This window comes from Coregonus clupeaformis, unplaced genomic scaffold (genome assembly GCF_020615455.1).
Source record: "Coregonus clupeaformis isolate EN_2021a unplaced genomic scaffold, ASM2061545v1 scaf0601, whole genome shotgun sequence".
Classification (NCBI taxonomy): Eukaryota; Metazoa; Chordata; class Actinopteri; order Salmoniformes; family Salmonidae; genus Coregonus; species Coregonus clupeaformis.
In genome coordinates, this window is record NW_025534056.1 from 80653 (window position 1) to 100305 (window position 19653).

At 40.5% G+C, this 19653-nt stretch overlaps 1 protein-coding gene across 1 annotated transcript in view; it reads right to left on the reverse strand.

Annotated features, from left to right (window-relative positions):
• The window catches only part of LOC121583619 (lysophosphatidic acid receptor 1), a gene marked incomplete at its 3' end in the record, with an annotated part of 40987 nt that extends 21578 nt beyond the window's left edge, over positions 1-19409 (reverse strand). Inside the window, exon 1 of the mRNA XM_045216083.1 lies at positions 19130-19409. The remainder of the gene's footprint in view (positions 1-19129) is intronic.
• Positions 19410-19653: the final 244 nt, after the last annotated feature.

Below are 19653 nucleotides of genomic sequence, written 5' to 3' on the forward strand. Positions count from 1 at the left end.
TCCCAAATACAATGCTTTTAGTTTTAGAAATATTTAGGACTAACTTATTCCTTGCCACCCACTCTGAAACTAACTGCAGCTCTTTGTTAAGTGTTGCAGTCATTTCAGTCGCTGTAGTAGCTGACATGTATAGTGTTGAGTCATCCGCATACATAGACACACTGACTTTACTCAAAGCCAGTGGCATGTCATTAGTAAAGATTGAAAAACGTAATGGGCCTAGAGAGCTGCCCTGGGGAATTCCTGATTCTACCTGGATTATCTTAGAGAGGCTTCCATTAAAGAACACCCTCTGGGTTCTGTTAGACAGGTAACTCTTCATCCACAATATAGCAGGGGGTGTAAAGCCATAACACATACGTTTTTCCAGCAGCAGAATATGATTGATAATGTCAAAAGCCACACTGAAGTCTAACAAAACAGCCCCCATAAATATTTGTATCATCAAGCCATTTGTGTAAGTGCTGTGCTTGTTGAAAGTCCTTCCCTATAAGCATGCTGAAAGTTTGTTGTCAATGTGTTTACTGTAAAATAGCATTGTATATGTTAAAACACAATTTTTTCCAAAAGTTTACTAAGGTTTGGTAACAGGCTGATTGGTCGGCTATTTGAGCCAGTAAAGGGGGCTTTACTATTCTTGGGTAGCGGAATGACTTTTGCTTCCCTCCAGGCCTGGGGGCACACACTCTAGTAGGCTTAAATGGAAAATATGGCAAATAGGAGTGGTAATATCGTCCGCTATTATCCTTAGTAGTTTTCTATCCAAGTTGGCAGACCCCGGTGGCTTGTCATTGTTGATAGACAATCATTTTACTTTACGGAATTCAAAATTACAACGGTTGTCTTTCCTAATTTGGTCAGATACAGTGGGGGAAAAAAGTATTTAGTCAGCCACCAATTGTGCAAGTTCTCCCACTTAAAAATATGAGAGAGGCCTGGAAAATAAATATTTGGTCAATAACAAAAGTTTCTCAATACTTTGTTATATACCCTTTGCTGGCAATGACACATGTCAAACATTTTCTGTAAGTCTTCACAAGGTTTTCACACACTGTTGCTGGTATTTTGGCCCATTCCTCCATGCAGATCTCCTCTAGAGCACTGATGTTTTGGGGCTGTCGCTGGGCAACACACTTTCAACTCCCTCCAAAGATTTTCTATGGGGTTGAGATCTGGAGACTGGCTAGGCCACTCCAGGACCTTGAAATGCTTCTTACGAAGCCACTCCTTCGTTGCCCGGGCGGTGTGTTTGGGATCATTGTCATGCTGAAAGACCCAGCCACGTTTCATCTTCAATGCCCTTGCTGATGGAAGGAGGTTTTCACTCAAAATCTCACGATACATGGCCCCATTCATTCTTTCCTTTACAAGGATCAGTCGTCCTGGTCCCTTTGCAGAAAAACAGCCCCAAAGCATGATGTTTCCACCCCCATGCTTCACAGTAGGTATGGTGTTCTTTGGATGCACCTCAGCATTCTTTGTCCTCCAAACACGACGAGTTGAGTTTTTACCAAAAAGTTCTATTTTGGTTTCATCTGACCATATGACATTCTCCCAATCCTCTTCTGGATCATCCAAATGCACACTAGCAAACTTCAGATGGGCCTGGACATGTACTGGCTTAAGCAGGGGGACACGTCTTGCACTGCAGGATTTGAGTCCCTGGCGGCGTAGTGTGTTACTGATGGTAGGCTTTGTTACTTTGGTCCCAGCTCTCGCAGGTCATTCACTAGGTCCCCCTGTGTGGTTCTGGGATTTTTGCTCACCGTTCTTGTGATCATTTTGACCCCACGGGGTGAGATCTTGCATGGAGCCCCAGATCGAGGGAGATTATCAGTGGTCTTGTATGTCTTCCATTTCCTAATAATTGCTCCCACAGTTGATTTCTTCAAACCAAGCTGCTTACCTATTGCAGATTCAGTCTTCCCAGCCTGGTGCAGGTCTACAATTTTGTTTCTGGTGTCCTTTGACAGCTCTTTGGTCTTGGCCATAGTGGAGTTTGGAGTGTGACTGTTTGAGGTTGTGGACAGGTGTCTTTTATACTGATAACAAGTTCAAACAGGTGCCATTAATACAGGTAACGAGTGGAGGACAGAGGAGCCTCTTAAAGAAGAAGTTACAGGTCTGTGAGAGCCATAAATCTTGCTTGTTTGTAGGTGACCAAATACTTATTTTCCACCATAATTTGCAAATACATTCATTAAAAATCCTACAATGTGATTTTCTGGATTTTTTTTCCTCAATTTGTCTGTCATAGTTGACGTGTACCTATGATGAAAATTACAGGCCTCTCTCATCTTTTTAAGTGGGAGAACTTGCACAATTGGTGGCTGACTAAATACTTTTTTCCCCCACTGTATACTTGGATGCGTAGTGTCAGCGTTTGTTGCTGGCATGTCATGCCTAAGTTTGCTAATCTTGCCAATTAGAAAATCATTATAGTAGTCCTCAATATCAGTGGGTTTTGTGATGAATGAGCCTTCTGATTCAATGAATGATGGAGCTGAGTTTGCCTTTTTTCCCAAAATTTCATTGAAGGGGCTCCAAAGCTTTTTACTATCATTCTTCATGTCATTTATCTTTGTTTTATAGTGTAGTTTCTTCTTCTTTTTATTCAGATTAGTCAAATGATTTCTCAATTTGCAGTACGTTTGCCAATCGGTTGTGCAGCCAGACATATTTGCCATTCCTTTTGCCTCATCCCTCTCAACCATACGATTTTTAAATTCCTCATCAATCCACAGGGATTTAACAATTTTTACAGTCAGTTTCTTAATGACTGACAAACCTCTTCTCCTCCTCCAGTCATATGTATTATCCATGTAATACCTCCTGCTGGGCGGATGGAGGTTGTGAGTCCCAAATGGCACCCTATTCCCTGTGGCATAGTCAAAAGTAGTACACTATCTACGGACGGTGTCATTTGGGACGCATCCGTTGATTCTCATGGAATACTGTCCTCCTTGACGCATTTTACTGTACCTTCATTGTAAGTCCAGATAGGAGTTCCTTTATTCTGTCTCCTTCATTGTAAGTCCAACCAGATAGGAGTTCCTTTATTCTGTCTCCTTCATTGTAAGTCCAACCAGATAGGAGTTCCTTTATTCTGTCTCCTTCATTGTAAGTCCAACCAGATAGGAGTTCCTTTATTCTGACTCCTTCATTGTAAGTCCAACCAGATATGAGTTCCTTTATTCTGTCTCCTTCATTGTAAGTCCAACCAGATAGGAGTTCCTTTATTCTGTCTCCTTCATTGTAAGTCCAACCAGATAGGAGTTCCTTTATTCTGTCTCCTTCATTGTAAGTCCAACCAGATAGGAGTTCCTTTATTCTGTCTCCTTCATTGTAAGTCCAACCAGATAGGAGTTCCTTTATTCTGTCTCCTTCATTGTAAGTCCAACCAGATAGGAGTTCCTTTATTCTGTCTCCTTCATTGTAAGTCCAACCAGATAGGGAGTTCCTTTATTCTGTCTCCTTCATTGTAAGTCCAACCAGATAGGAGTTCCTTTATTCTGTCTCCTTCATTGTAAGTCCAACCAGATAGGAGTTCCTTTATTCTGTCTCCTTCATTGTAAGTCCAACCAGATAGGAGTTCCTTTATTCTGTCTCCTTCATTGTAAGTCCAACCAGATAGGAGTTCCTTTATTCTGTCTCCTTCATTGTAAGTCCAACCAGATAGGAGTTCCTTTATTCTGTCTCCTTCATTGTAAGTCCAACCAGATAGGAGTTCCTTTATTCTGACTCCTTCATTGTAAGTCCAACCAGATAGGAGTTCCTTTATTCTGTCTCCTTCATTGTAAGTCCAACCAGATAGGAGTTCCTTTATTCTGTCTCCTTCATTGTAAGTCCAACCAGATAGGAGTTCCTTTATTCTGTCTCCTTCATTGTAAGTCCAACCAGATAGGAGTTCCTTTATTCTGTCTCCTTCATTGTAAGTCCAACCAGATAGGAGTTCCTTTATTCTGTCTCCTTCATTGTAAGTCCAACCAGATAGGAGTTCCTTTATTCTGACTCCTTCATTGTAAGTCCAACCAGATAGGAGTTCCTTTATTCTGACTCCTTCATTGTAAGTCCAACCAGATAGGAGTTCCTTTATTCTGCCTCCTTCATTGTAAGTCCAACCAGATAGGAGTTCCTTTATTCTGTCTCCTTCATTGTAAGTCCAACCAGATAGGAGTTCCTTTATTCTGTCTCCTTCATTGTAAGTCCAACCAGATAGGAGTTCCTTTATTCTGTCTCCTTCATTGTAAGTCCAACCAGATAGGAGTTCCTTTATTCTGTCTCCTTCTGGAGTGACTGGATAATGGGCAGGCTGTGACCTCATCGGTACTAGACACAGGGTGATCCAGGGTGGTCCTGTCTTCAAGAGAAGACAGATGTGTGTGTCCCAAATGGGCCATGTGTATCTGGTGAGAAGTAGTGCACTATGTAGGGTATGGAGTGCCATTTGGGATGCACACAGCCTGGTCCTTTTATCCCACTGATGGAGAGAGAGGGGGGGAGGGCTGTCTGCACACAGCCTGGTCCTTTTATCCCACTGATGGAGAGAGAGGGGGGGGGGGAGAGGGCTGTCTGCACACAGTTAAGCATAGAAAGCTTTTGTCCTCCCTTCACTTCAACACAGTCACATCAAACAGCTCAATACACACGCAGGGCCGGCCCTAGCCTTTTGGGGGCCCTACGGGTGATTTGGTTGTTGCCACTCTAAAATAACAGTTTTGTTACAGATGTCTCAAGTTTTGAGGGAGCGTGCAATTGGCAACATTTCTGGGATCTTTTATTTAATCTCATGAAACATGGGACCAACACTTTACATGTTGCATTTATATTTTTGTTCAGTATAGTTTAATTATTGCTGTGTCACGCTGCACGCTATAGAGATACTGTAAGGAATGGAATGTGAACATATCTGAAAAATAAGATGACCATCCACAAACACACACACACACACACACACACACACACACACACACACACACACACACACACACACACCCATCCACATTGCTGTGCTGTGTGTAAACAATAAGGATTTGATTACAAGACCCACGTTAAGGCTCCAGGCTCTCTCACACACGTGCCCGTGCACGTGCACAGCCCAGAGGCCCAATACTTCCTGCCAGGGTGTTGGGGAGAAGAGAATCGGCCAATTCAACTCTAGAGCTCTGACTCACGCTATCCTGGAGAGGCCTGACTACGCTGGACATACACTGTGTGTGTGTTGTGTGTGTGTGTGTGTTGTGTGTGTGTGTGTCATATGTGTGTGTGTGTGTGTGTGTGTGAACCGTGTGTGTACCATATGTGTGTTTACTCAACTAGTGTACTGTATGTCTGTGTGTGTGGTCTGTGAGAGCTGACTACGCTGGACATACACTGTGTGTGTGTTGTGTGTGTGTGTGTGTTGTGTGTGTGTGTGTCGGTCTGTGAGAGCCTGCCTGTGTGTGTTTACTCAACCAGTCCGCTGCTCTGCAGGCTGGGTTCCTCTTTTGTGTTTTAAAGCTCAGAAAAACTGCCGAGACGGAAAAGTCATGTTTTCAATACTGCTGCGTGATAATATAACCTAGAGAGATATCTGTTAGTCACACTGTCAAAATGTCTGTTTTGTCCATCACAAAAACCTCATGATCAAAATGTCATTTTAACTTAAATCAAATCAAATTTTATTGGCCACATGCGCCGAATACAACAGGTGCAGACATTACAGTGAAATGCTTACTTACAGCCCTTAACCAACAATGCATTTATTTTTAATAAAAAAGTAAAATAAAACAACAAAAAAGTGTTGAGAAAAAAAAGAACAGAAGTAAAACAAAATAACAGTAGGGAGGCTATATATACAGAGGGGTATCGGTGCAGAGTCAATATGCGGGGGCACCGGCTAGTTGAGGTAGTTGAAGTAATATGTACATGATATAATAACAGAGTAGCAGCAGTCCCTTCAGAAAGTATTCACACCTCTGGACTTTTTCCACATTTTGTTGTGTTACAAAGTGGGATTAAAATGGATTTGTCATTTCTTTGTCAACAATCTAAACAATATGCTCTGTAATGTCAAAGTGGAAGAAATCTATTAACATTTATGAAACAATTATGAAAAATAAAACACTAATATATCTTGATTAGATATGTATTCACCCCCCTGAATCAACAGTCACTACCACTACTATAACTATAACCAGTCAATACCACTACTATAACTATAACCAGTCACTACCACTACTATAACTATAACCAGTCACTACCACTACTATAACTATAACCAGTCACTACTACTACTACTATAACTATAACCAGTCACTACCACTACTATAACCAGTCACTACCATTACTATAGCTATAACCAGTCACTACCATTACTATAACTATAACCAGTCACTACCACTACTATAACTATAACCAGTCACTACCACTAGTATAACTATAACCAGTCACTACCATTACTACTGTAAACACTACCACTACTATAACTTTAACCAGTCACTACCACTACTATAACTATAACCAGTCACTACCATTACTATAACCAGTCACTACCACTACTATAACTATAACCAGTCACTATCACTACTATAACCAGTCACTACCACTACTATAACTATAACCAGTCACTACCACTAGTATAACTATAACCAGTCACTACCATTACTACTGTAGACACTACCACTAATATAACTATAACCAGTCACTACCATTACTATAACCAGTCACTACCACTACTATAACTATAACCAGTCACTACCACTACTATAACTATAACCAGTCACTACTACTACTACTATAACTATAACCAGTCACTACCACTACTATAACCAGTCACTACCACTAGTATAACTATAACCAGTCACTACCATTACTATAACTATAACCAGTCACTACCACTAGTATAACTATAACCAGTCACTACCATTACTACTGTAGACACTACCACTACTATAACTATAACCAGTCACTACCACTACTATAACTATAACCAGTCACTACCATTACTATAACTATAACCAGTCACTACCACTACTATAACTATAACCAGTCACTACCATTACTACTGTAGACACTACCACTACTATAACTATAACCAGTCACTACCATTACTATAACTATAACCAGTCACTACCATTACTACTGTAGACACTACCACTACTATAACTATAACCAGTCACTACCACTACTATAACTATAACCAGTCACTACCACTACTATAACTATAACCAGTCACTACCATTACTATAACCATTCACTACCACTACTATAACTATAACCAGTCACTACCATTACTACTGTAGACACTACCACTACTATAACTATAACCAGTCACTACCATTACTATAACTATAACCAGTCACTACCACTACTATAACTACAACCAGTCACTACCACTACTATAACTATAACCAGTCACTACCATTACTATAACCATTCACTACCACTACTATAACTATAACCAGTCACTACCATTACTACTGTAGACACTACCACTACTATAACTATAACCAGTCACTACCACTACTATAACCAGTAACTACCATTACTACTGCAGACGCTATAACACAATTTCTTTCCCTTATCAGTATACTCACAATACCCCACAATGACCAAGCAAAAAGAGGTTTTAAAAAAATGACAACTGAAACATCACATTTACAGAAGTATTCAGACCCTTTACTCAGTACTTTGTTGAATCACCTTTGGAAGTGATGTTACAAGCTTGGCACACCAATATTTTGGGAGTTTCTACTTTTATTCTCTGCAGATCCTCTGAAGCTCTGTCAGGTTGGATGGGGAGCGTCGCTGCAAAACTATTTTCAGGTCTCTCCAGAGATGTTCGATCAGGTTCAAGTCTGGGCTCTGGCTGGGCCACTCAAGGACATTTAGAGACTTGTACCGAAACCACTCCTGCGTTGTCTTGGCTGTGTGCTTAGGGTTGTTGTCCTGTTGGAAGGTAAACCTTCGCCCCAGTCTGAGGTCCTGAGCGCTCTGGAGCAGGTTTTCATCAAGGATCTCTCTGTACTTTGCTCCGTTCATCTTTTCCTCGATCCTGACTAGTCTCCTAGTCCCTGCCGCTGAAAAACATTCCCACAGCATGATGCTGCCAACACCATGCTTCACCATAGTGATGGTGCCAGGTTTCCTTCAGACCTGTCGCTTGGCATTCATGCCAAAGAGATCAATATTGGTTTCATCAAACCAGAGAATCTTCTTTCTGATGATCTGAGAGTCCTTTAGGTGCCTCAATGCTGCAGAAATGTTTTGGTACCCTTCCCCAGATCTGTGCCTCGACACAATCCTGTCTCGGAGCTCTACGGACAATTCCTTTGACTTCATGGCTTGGTTTTGCTCTGACATGCACTGTCAACTGTGGGACCTGGTGTATAGACTGGTGTGTGACTTTCCAAATAATGTCCAATCAATTGAATTTATCACAGGTGGACTCCAATCAAGTTGCAGAAACATCAAGGATGATCAATGGAAACAGGATGCACCTGAGCTCAATTTCGAGTCTCATAGCAAAGGGTCTGAATCCTTATGTAAATAAGGTATTTCTGTTTAGTTTTTTTTATATACATTTGCAAACATTTCTAAAAAACTGTTTTCACTTTGTCATTTTGGGGAATTATGTGTAGATTGATGAAAAAAACAAAAAAAACATCCATTTTAGAATAAGGCTGTAATGTAACAAAATGTGACCGACCGGCTCCATCTTATGTAGCAACATTTGAAATTGTGTTTTTTTATATTGGATAAAAGTAGAGACTCAGAGCTAGAAAATTGAATATCATACACTATAGTTGAGGAACAATGTGAAAGTAATTCTGCTTTGAAAGTTGATAAACTTGTAACCTCACCTTTGAGAAAATGGCACTTGAATGTTTTGGTACCTGCTGGAGAGCTCTTCTTTGTTTACACCCATTCAGCATCGTTCACACCCTTTTACGCTTTAGCCCCACCCATCTCTTTAAGGATTCACATGTAAGGCCATGTGCTAAACAACCACACTGCGGGTGTGTTCATATATTTAAGTGCCAGAGTGCACTCTTTGCCAACATTTACTGACACCGTCCATATTCAACAGGTATTGAGCGTTCGTAAATTTGTCAGTTGTTCTGCGCTCTGGCACACACAGACGAGAGTGCTCTGAATTCAGAGTAGATAGCCAGAGCGAATTTACCAGCTACGTCTATCGACAGTTGTCGCAGTGACATCATTAACATTCTGTTGAAATGGTTACTTGCATAGTGGAGTCTTTTGTTTAGACATGTAGCTAGCTAGCTAAATAATGAACCATAATCCCAACTCATGACGTTACTACCCTGCATGAATCTGCAGGCAGCTAACCAACCAGGTTCAATGTTAGCTAGCTAACATTAGGATATAACTAGCAATGCAAATGGCTCTGAGATTCAAATAATATTACTACACAGATCATACACGTAATGTTAGCTAGCGAGCCAGCCAGCAAACATTAGCTAGCTAGCTAACAGTACACTTTAACTTGAAAGGAAAATGACTTTCTGACAAAATTAGAAACGTGTACTATTTGAAAATGTAGCTAGCTAGAATCTCTTACCCGTATACATGGATGGACGCTTCTCCAAGATGTAATCCAGAGACAGGTGTTTTATACAACAGCCTTCTGTGTGTTCTCTTTTCGACACCACAATCACCCAACCTCAACCCAATTGAGATGGTTTGGGATGAGTTGGACCGCAGAGTGAAGGAAAAGCTGCCAACATGTAGCTCAGTTGGTAGAGCAAGGATGCTTACAACGCAAGGGTTGTGGGGTTCGATTCCCACGGGGGGCCAGTATGAAAAAATTAAATAAAAAAATAACTCACTAACTGGATGAGAGTGTCTGCTAAATGACTAAAATGAAAAATATAAACATATGCTCAGCATATGTGGGAACTCCTTCAAGACTGTTGGAAAAGCACTCCAGGTGAAGCTGGTTGAGATAATGCCAAGAGTGTGCAAAGCTGTCATCAAGGCAAAGGGTGGCTACTTTAAAAAATCTAAAATATAAACTGGTACTATATATATATATATATATATATACACACACACACACACACACAGTACCAGTCAGAAGTTTGGACACACCTACTCATTCAAGGTTTTTTCATTATTTCTACATTGTAGAATAATAGTGAAGACATCACAACTATGAAATAACACATATGGAATCATGTGGTAACCAAAAGTGTTAAAAGAAAAATCAAAATATATTTTATATTTGAGATTCTTCAAATAGCCACCCTTTGCCTTGATGACAGCTTTGCCAACTTTCCCATGTTCCGGCTACCCCATCCAATCAATCAACCATTACATTTTTCCATCGACCTACTTTTTTCAACTACAACCAGTCACTACCATTACTAAGTAGACACTACCACTACTATAACTATAACCAGTCACTACCACTACTATAACTATAACCAGTCACTACCACTACTATAACTATAACCAGTCACTACCACTACTATAACTATAACCAGTCACTACCATTACTATAACCAGTCACTACCACTACTATAACTATAACCAGTCACTACCACTACTATAACCAGTCACTACCACTACTATAACCAGTCACTACCACTACTATAACTATAACCAGTCACTACCACTACTATAACTATAACCAGTCACTACTATAACTATAACCAGTCACTACCACTACTATAACTATAACCAGTCACTACCACTACTATAACTATAACCAGTCACTACCATTACTATAACCAGTCACTACCACTACTATAACTATAACCAGTCACTACCATTACTATAACCATTCACTACCACTACTATAACTATAACCAGTCACTACCATTACTACTGTAGACACTACCACTACTATAACTATAACCAGTCACTACCACTACTATAACCAGTAACTACCATTACTACTGCAGACGCTATAACACAATTTCTTTCCCTTATCAGTATACTCACAATACCCCACAATGACCAAGCAAAAAAGAGGTTTTAAAAAAATGACAACTGAAACATCACATTTACAGAAGTATTCAGACCCTTTACTCAGTACTTTGTTGAATCACCTTTGGAAGTGATGTTACAAGCTTGGCACACCAATATTTTGGGAGTTTCTACTTTTATTCTCTGCAGATCCTCTGAAGCTCTGTCAGGTTGGATGGGGAGCGTCGCTGCAAAACTATTTTCAGGTCTCTCCAGAGATGTTCGATCAGGTTCAAGTCTGGGCTCTGGCTGGGCCACTCAAGGACATTTAGAGACTTGTACCGAAACCACTCCTGCGTTGTCTTGGCTGTGTGCTTAGGGTTGTTGTCCTGTTGGAAGGTAAACCTTCGCCCCAGTCTGAGGTCCTGAGCGCTCTGGAGCAGGTTTTCATCAAGGATCTCTCTGTACTTTGCTCCGTTCATCTTTTCCTCGATCCTGACTAGTCTCCTAGTCCCTGCCGCTGAAAAACATTCCCACAGCATGATGCTGCCAACACCATGCTTCACCATAGTGATGGTGCCAGGTTTCCTTCAGACCTGTCGCTTGGCATTCATGCCAAAGAGATCAATATTGGTTTCATCAAACCAGAGAATCTTCTTTCTGATGATCTGAGAGTCCTTTAGGTGCCTCAATGCTGCAGAAATGTTTTGGTACCCTTCCCCAGATCTGTGCCTCGACACAATCCTGTCTCGGAGCTCTACGGACAATTCCTTTGACTTCATGGCTTGGTTTTTGCTCTGACATGCACTGTCAACTGTGGGACCTGGTGTATAGACTGGTGTGTGACTTTCCAAATAATGTCCAATCAATTGAATTTATCACAGGTGGACTCCAATCAAGTTGCAGAAACATCAAGGATGATCAATGGAAACAGGATGCACCTGAGCTCAATTTCGAGTCTCATAGCAAAGGGTCTGAATCCTTATGTAAATAAGGTATTTCTGTTTAGTTTTTTTTATATACATTTGCAAACATTTCTAAAAAACTGTTTTCACTTTGTCATTTTGGGGAATTATGTGTAGATTGATGAAAAAAACAAAAAAAACATCCATTTTAGAATAAGGCTGTAATGTAACAAAATGTGACCGACCGGCTCCATCTTATGTAGCAACATTTGAAATTGTGTTTTTTTATATTGGATAAAAGTAGAGACTCAGAGCTAGAAAATTGAATATCATACACTATAGTTGAGGAACAATGTGAAAGTAATTCTGCTTTGAAAGTTGATAAACTTGTAACCTCACCTTTGAGAAAATGGCACTTGAATGTTTTGGTACCTGCTGGAGAGCTCTTCTTTGTTTACACCCATTCAGCATCGTTCACACCCTTTTACGCTTTAGCCCCACCCATCTCTTTAAGGATTCACATGTAAGGCCATGTGCTAAACAACCACACTGCGGGTGTGTTCATATATTTAAGTGCCAGAGTGCACTCTTTGCCAACATTTACTGACACCGTCCATATTCAACAGGTATTGAGCGTTCGTAAATTCATCAGTTATTCTGCGCTCTGGCACACACAGACGAGAGTGCTCTGAATTCAGAGTAGATAGCCAGAGCGAATTTACCAGCTACGTCTATCGACAGTTGTCGCAGTGACATCATTAACATTCTGTTGAAATGGTTACTTGCATAGTGGAGTCTTTTGTTTAGACATGTAGCTAGCTAGCTAAATAATGAACCATAATCCCAACTCATGACGTTACTACCCTGCATGAATCTGCAGGCAGCTAACCAACCAGGTTCAATGTTAGCTAGCTAACATTAGGATATAACTAGCAATGCAAATGGCTCTGAGATTCAAATAATATTACTACACAGATCATACACGTAATGTTAGCTAGCGAGCCAGCCAGCAAACATTAGCTAGCTAGCTAACAGTACACTTTAACTTGAAAGGAAAATGACTTTCTGACAAAATTAGAAACGTGTACTATTTGAAAATGTAGCTAGCTAGAATCTCTTACCCGTATACATGGATGGACGCTTCTCCAAGATGTAATCCAGAGACAGGTGTTTTATACAACAGCCTTCTGTGTGTTCTCTTTTCGACACCACAATCACCCAACCTCAACCCAATTGAGATGGTTTGGGATGAGTTGGACCGCAGAGTGAAGGAAAAGCTGCCAACATGTAGCTCAGTTGGTAGAGCAAGGATGCTTACAACGCAAGGGTTGTGGGTTCGATTCCCACGGGGGGCCAGTATGAAAAAATTAAATAAAAAAATAACTCACTAACTGGATGAGAGTGTCTGCTAAATGACTAAAATGAAAAATATAAACATATGCTCAGCATATGTGGGAACTCCTTCAAGACTGTTGGAAAAGCACTCCAGGTGAAGCTGGTTGAGATAATGCCAAGAGTGTGCAAAGCTGTCATCAAGGCAAAGGGTGGCTACTTTAAAAAATCTAAAATATAAACTGGTACTATATATATATATATATATACACACACACACACACACACAGTACCAGTCAGAAGTTTGGACACACCTACTCATTCAAGGTTTTTTCATTATTTCTACATTGTAGAATAATAGTGAAGACATCACAACTATGAAATAACACATATGGAATCATGTGGTAACCAAAAGTGTTAAAAGAAAAATCAAAATATATTTTATATTTGAGATTCTTCAAATAGCCACCCTTTGCCTTGATGACAGCTTTGCCAACTTTCCCATGTTCCGGCTACCCCATCCAATCAATCAACCATTACATTTTTCCATCGACCTACTTTTTTCAACTACAACCAGTCACTACCATTACTAAGTAGACACTACCACTACTATAACTATAACCAGTCACTACCACTACTATAACTATAACCAGTCACTACCACTACTATAACTATAACCAGTCACTACCACTACTATAACTATAACCAGTCACTACCATTACTATAACTATAACCAGTCACTACCACTACTATAACTATAACCAGTCACTACCACTACTATAACCAGTCACTACCACTACTATAACCAGTCACTACCACTACTATAACTATAACCAGTCACTACCACTACTATAACTATAACCAGTCACTACTATAACTATAACCAGTCACTACCACTACTATAACTATAACCAGTCACTACCACTACTATAACTATAACCAGTCACTACCATTACTATAACTATAACCAGTCACTACCACTACTATAACTATAACCAATCACTACCACTACTATAACTATAACCAGTCACTACCACTACTATAACTATAACCAGTCACTACCATTACTATAACTATAACCAGTCACTACCATTACTATAACTATAACCAGTCACTACCACTACTATAACTATAACCAATCACTACCACTACCATTACTATAACCAGTCACTACCACTACTATAACCAGTCACTACCACTACTATAACTATAACCAGTCACTACCATTACTATAACTATAACCAGTCACTACCACTACTATAACCAGTCACTACCACTACTATAACTATAACCAGTCACTACCACTACTATAACCAGTCACTACCACTACTATAACCAGTCACTACCATTACTACTGCAGACACTACCACTACTATAACTATAACCAGTCACTACCATTACTATAACTATAACCAGTCACTACCACTACTATAACTATAACCAGTCACTACCACTACTATAACTATAACCAGTCACTACCACTACTATAACTATAACCAGTCACTACCATTACTAATGTAGACACTACCATTACTATAACTATAACCAGTCACTACCATTACTACTGCAGACACTACCACTACTATAACTATAACCAGTCACTACCATTACTACTGTAGTCACTACCACTACTATAACTATAACCAGTCACTACCATTACTAATGTAGACACTACCATTACTATAACTATAACCAGTCACTACCACTACTATAACTATAACCAGTCACTACTATAACTATAACCAGTCACTACCACTACTATAACTATAACCAGTCACTACCACTACTATAACTATAACCAGTCACTACCACTACTATAACTATAACCAGTCACTACTATAACTATAACCAGTCACTACCACTACTATAACTATAACCAGTCACTACCACTACTATAACTATAACCAGTCACTACCATTACTATAACTATAACCAGTCACTACCACTACTATAACTATAACCAATCACTACCACTACTATAACTATAACCAGTCACTACCATTACTATAACCAGTCACTACCACTACTATAACTATAACCAGTCACTACCATTACTATAACTATAACCAGTCACTACCACTACTATAACCAGTCACTACCACTACTATAACTATAACCAGTCACTACCACTACTATAACCAGTCACTACCACTACTATAACCAGTCACTACCATTACTACTGCAGACACTACCACTACTATAACTATAACCAGTCACTACCATTACTATAACTATAACCAGTCACTACCACTACTATAACTATAACCAGTCACTACCACTACTATAACTATAACCAGTCACTACCACTACTATAACTATAACCAGTCACTACCATTACTAATGTAGACACTACCATTACTATAACTATAACCAGTCACTACCATTACTACTGCAGACACTACCACTACTATAACTATAACCAGTCACTACCATTACTACTGTAGTCACTACCACTACTATAACTATAACCAGTCACTACCATTACTAATGTAGACACTACCATTACTATAACTATAACCAGTCACTACCATTACTATAACCAGTCACTACCACTACTATAAATATAACCAGTCACTACCATTACTACTGTAGACACTACCACTACTATAAACAGTCACTACTACTACTACTATAACTATAACTATAACCAGTCACTACCACTACTATAACTATAACCAGTCACTACCATTACTTATTTCAAAACAAGCTAGTAAACTTCATTTTCTTTGGGAAATGTAAATTTCTATTTGATTTTCATGATATTAGTGAAATCATGAAAATGAGTTTGTTTTGCCTACTATTTGGTAAAGGATTAATGCTGAAGGCATCATCATCAGCCCTTGCCACACAGCCATGACGCACGTTTTCATCAGCCCTGGTCCTGACCAATAGATCATGGTTACCCTGGACAACAACAGACGTGCTCTGCAACATGTGACTGACCCTTAGCAGAGGGAGTGAGTCAGTTCCATCGTTTTATATAGGGACAAAACCCTGACGTTCACAACATTCACAGAAATACACACTTAAATAGAAATCATATTCTCCCTTGATGAGACTTTTAATAATAACTAATAAAAATGGTGGAAGTCATCCTCACTTCCTATCCCGACTGGATTCAGCCATAGATGAGTTGCTATGGGAACTGCCAGAGATAATATCACAGGAATGTGGCCAAGGTCTGTCTGTATGAGTTGGATGGATATATCTTAGAGAAATAACATAACATGCCGGAAAGCTGCTGTGCTGTTTATTGTACATGTAGCCAGGTCAACATATGCTCCCGCGTAGGAAAATGGAGCCTGTGAGAAGAGCCCTGTGGCTCCAGGTTATTCGGTGTGGGAGAGTGGGAAATGGGAGATGTGGGAAATGTGTATTTTAATACACCAGACAGAGTGAGGGGTTTTCCATGTTTACTAGTCCAATTAACATAAAGCCAGCCCTGGGCTAGGGCAAAGGGGTTGAGGCTGAGACAGGACAGGGCATCACTCTCCTGTTACTGATCTACACTCCACCTGACCTACCGGCCGGTGCAGGCTCTTGCCGGTGCAGGCTCTTCCAATCTGATTGGTTTGACAGCACCAACCATCAGTATCACTACTCATTATTTGACACATTCAGAAAAGAGAAAAACAAAGTTGTGAGTCCCAAATGGCACCCTGTTCCCTATATAGTGAAGCCCCTTCCAGGGCTTTCTTACTATGATGCCACACGGTGTTGACATGGTGAAGCCCCTTCCAGGGCTTTCTTACTATGATGCCACACAGTGTTGACATGGTGAAGCCCCTTCCAGGGCTTTCTTACTATGATGCCACACGGTGTTGACATGGTGAAGCCCCTTCCAGGGCTTTCTTACTATGATGCCACACAGTGTTGACATGGTGAAGCCCCTTCCAGGGCTTTCTTACTATGATGCCACACAGTGTTGACATGGTGAAGCCCCTTCCAGGGCTTTCTTACTATGATGCCCATTGTGTTGACATGATGAAGCCCATGCAGTGTTTTCCACTAGGTCCAGCTGTCGTCTATAAAGCCGATTACAGATTAATTTTCAGAGGGCACATTTTTTCACTTAGCCCGCTAAGGTTGTTGTCCTGCGCCCCCGCGGAAATCTAATTAGCATAATAAAAAATAATCCCCACCAAAATCCATCAGTTTCAACTAGAGATATCTGTTTGTTTGCATGGGATGCATCTCAACACACCGCATCCGCCTGTGGCGCCCTTCTGCATCTGTGGTGAAAGGTGACAGAGCTAGAGCGGTGTTTGTCACACCGTGAGTCTTCTCACAAAATCATTTGTGGCGTCCGAACGGTTTGGCCTACAAACGAATATGCCATGCGTCGGATTGTGTGTTGTAAAGCTCAACGCCATTGGACTCTGGATCAGTGGAAACGCGTTCTCTGGAGTGATGAATCACGCTTCATCATCTGTCAGTCCGACGGACGAATCTGGGTTTGGCAGATGCCAGGAGAATGCTACCTGCCCCAATTCATAGTGCCAACTGTAAAGTTTGGTGGAGGAGGAATAATGGTCTGGGGCAGTTTTTCGTCATTCGGGCTAGGCCCCTTAGTTCCAGTGAAGGGAAACCTTAAAGTTACAACATACAATGACATTCTAGACAATTCTGTGGTTCCAACTTTGTGGCAACAGTTTGGGAAAGGCCCTTTCCTGTTTCAGCATGACAATGCCCCCGTGCACAAAGGGAGGTCCATACAGAAATGGTTTGTCGAAATTGGTGTGGGAGAACTTGACTGGCCTGCACAGAGCCCTGACCTCAACCCCATCTAACACCTTTCGGATTAATTGGAATGCCGACTGTGAGCCAGGCCTAATCGCCCAACATCAGTGCTCGACTAATGCTCTTGTGGCTGAATGGAAGCAAGTCCCCCGCAGCAATGTTCCAACATCTAGTGGAAAGCCTTCCCAGAAGAGTGGAGGCTGTTATAGCACCAAAAGGGGAATAACTCCATATTAAATGCCCATGATTTTGGAACGAGATGTTGGACGAGCAGGTGTCCACATAATGTTGCTCATGTAGTGTAAGTATTAGACGACAGTATCTCACAAATCCTATTTTCTAAATTCTGTTTATTATAAGGCATTGTCAGCACCATATCAAATTCATGGCACATGTTCATGTATTGGCGAATAAAAGGTAGTTCTGATTCTGATTTAAAGCAAAACAAAGTGTAAAAACCTGAGTAATTTAGTCAAATGTCCAAAACGTTGTTATGACTTGGGACCTCAGCCCGGCACCCAGCATTGAACACAGCCCTCTCAGAGCCAGAGATAGAGTACACTAAGGCGTATGCTTTGGGGAAATGCCAAAAAACTGCTGGAATGTTTGACGACTAGCAATCTGTCCCAGCCAATGTTTAAGCAAAGGACTGAAATAATCTGTAAGAACTACAGGACAGCATAGAGCCTGGAGGAATACATAACACAGGTGTTTTATTCTGAATGATAGGCCTACCAGGGAGTCATTGAAGAAAAAGTGAAAAAAGCTGCCCAAATCGATCAACCCAGGTAACATTTATTCCCAATTTCCAAAGCCCATGTTTCATCTAATGTAATGTTTTTTTCGTGGAAAAACGAAGATTCATAGATTGAACTAATGTAAAAGTTAACAGTTTTACCACGCATTACACAGGCGCTTTGGCGCAACAAGGTGATTCAGCCGCACGGTTTCCTGTCGTGCGATATAGACATATTAAATAGACGTTGACCAGGAACACGAAATCGGAGGTTACTACCGTTAAAGAGGTGTCTGAATTGATTGTGAAGGATAATACGTGGCCGGTAACGTACTAGTTCGACTTTTGAAAACAACCAACCTACGGTTTCATATACACCTGAAGATGCAGCTGAAGGTGCGCAAGGGAGAAGGAAAAACAGACTCATCTCGTGTATATCTATAGGCTACTTGTTGGAGATTAAATGTTTTATGTTCGAGATAAGAAATGCATTCCTACTTACAGTCGTTCTGTCTCAGCGATTATATACAAACTGTTGCTTGAAACGCCAAAATATTATTTCGTGAGCCTCCCCAAACTCCAAAAAAGTCAATTCCGTTATTCAGGTGGTCGTCAGAGTCGCATGTGTTGTTTCTTCCAATCCAAGTCAAGGATGTGTAATATTTTCATTTTACAGTCCATGGAGAGGAGTGTGTTTTTCTGATTGCATAGTTATGGTGACTCTGTCTTTACTTGCAGCCTTCTCTCTGGCGTCTCAGAGTCCTGCGTGCCACTCGACAGGACTGGACCGCTGTCTGCACATGACGTCACACACACACTTTTTTTTCTTGAGTGCATCATTGAAAACACTATTTTTGTTTTACTTGTAAAGAGAGAGGGTGAGAGACACGCGGTTGTATTCTTTACCAATTAGGTTCCTATATGTTCTAATTTAGGTAGTTCTGTTTTTCTTTGTGATGTTATAGGCTAAGGTTATATATACAGAATATATAAGAAGATTATTTTTAATTGCGTTGTATTGGCGCG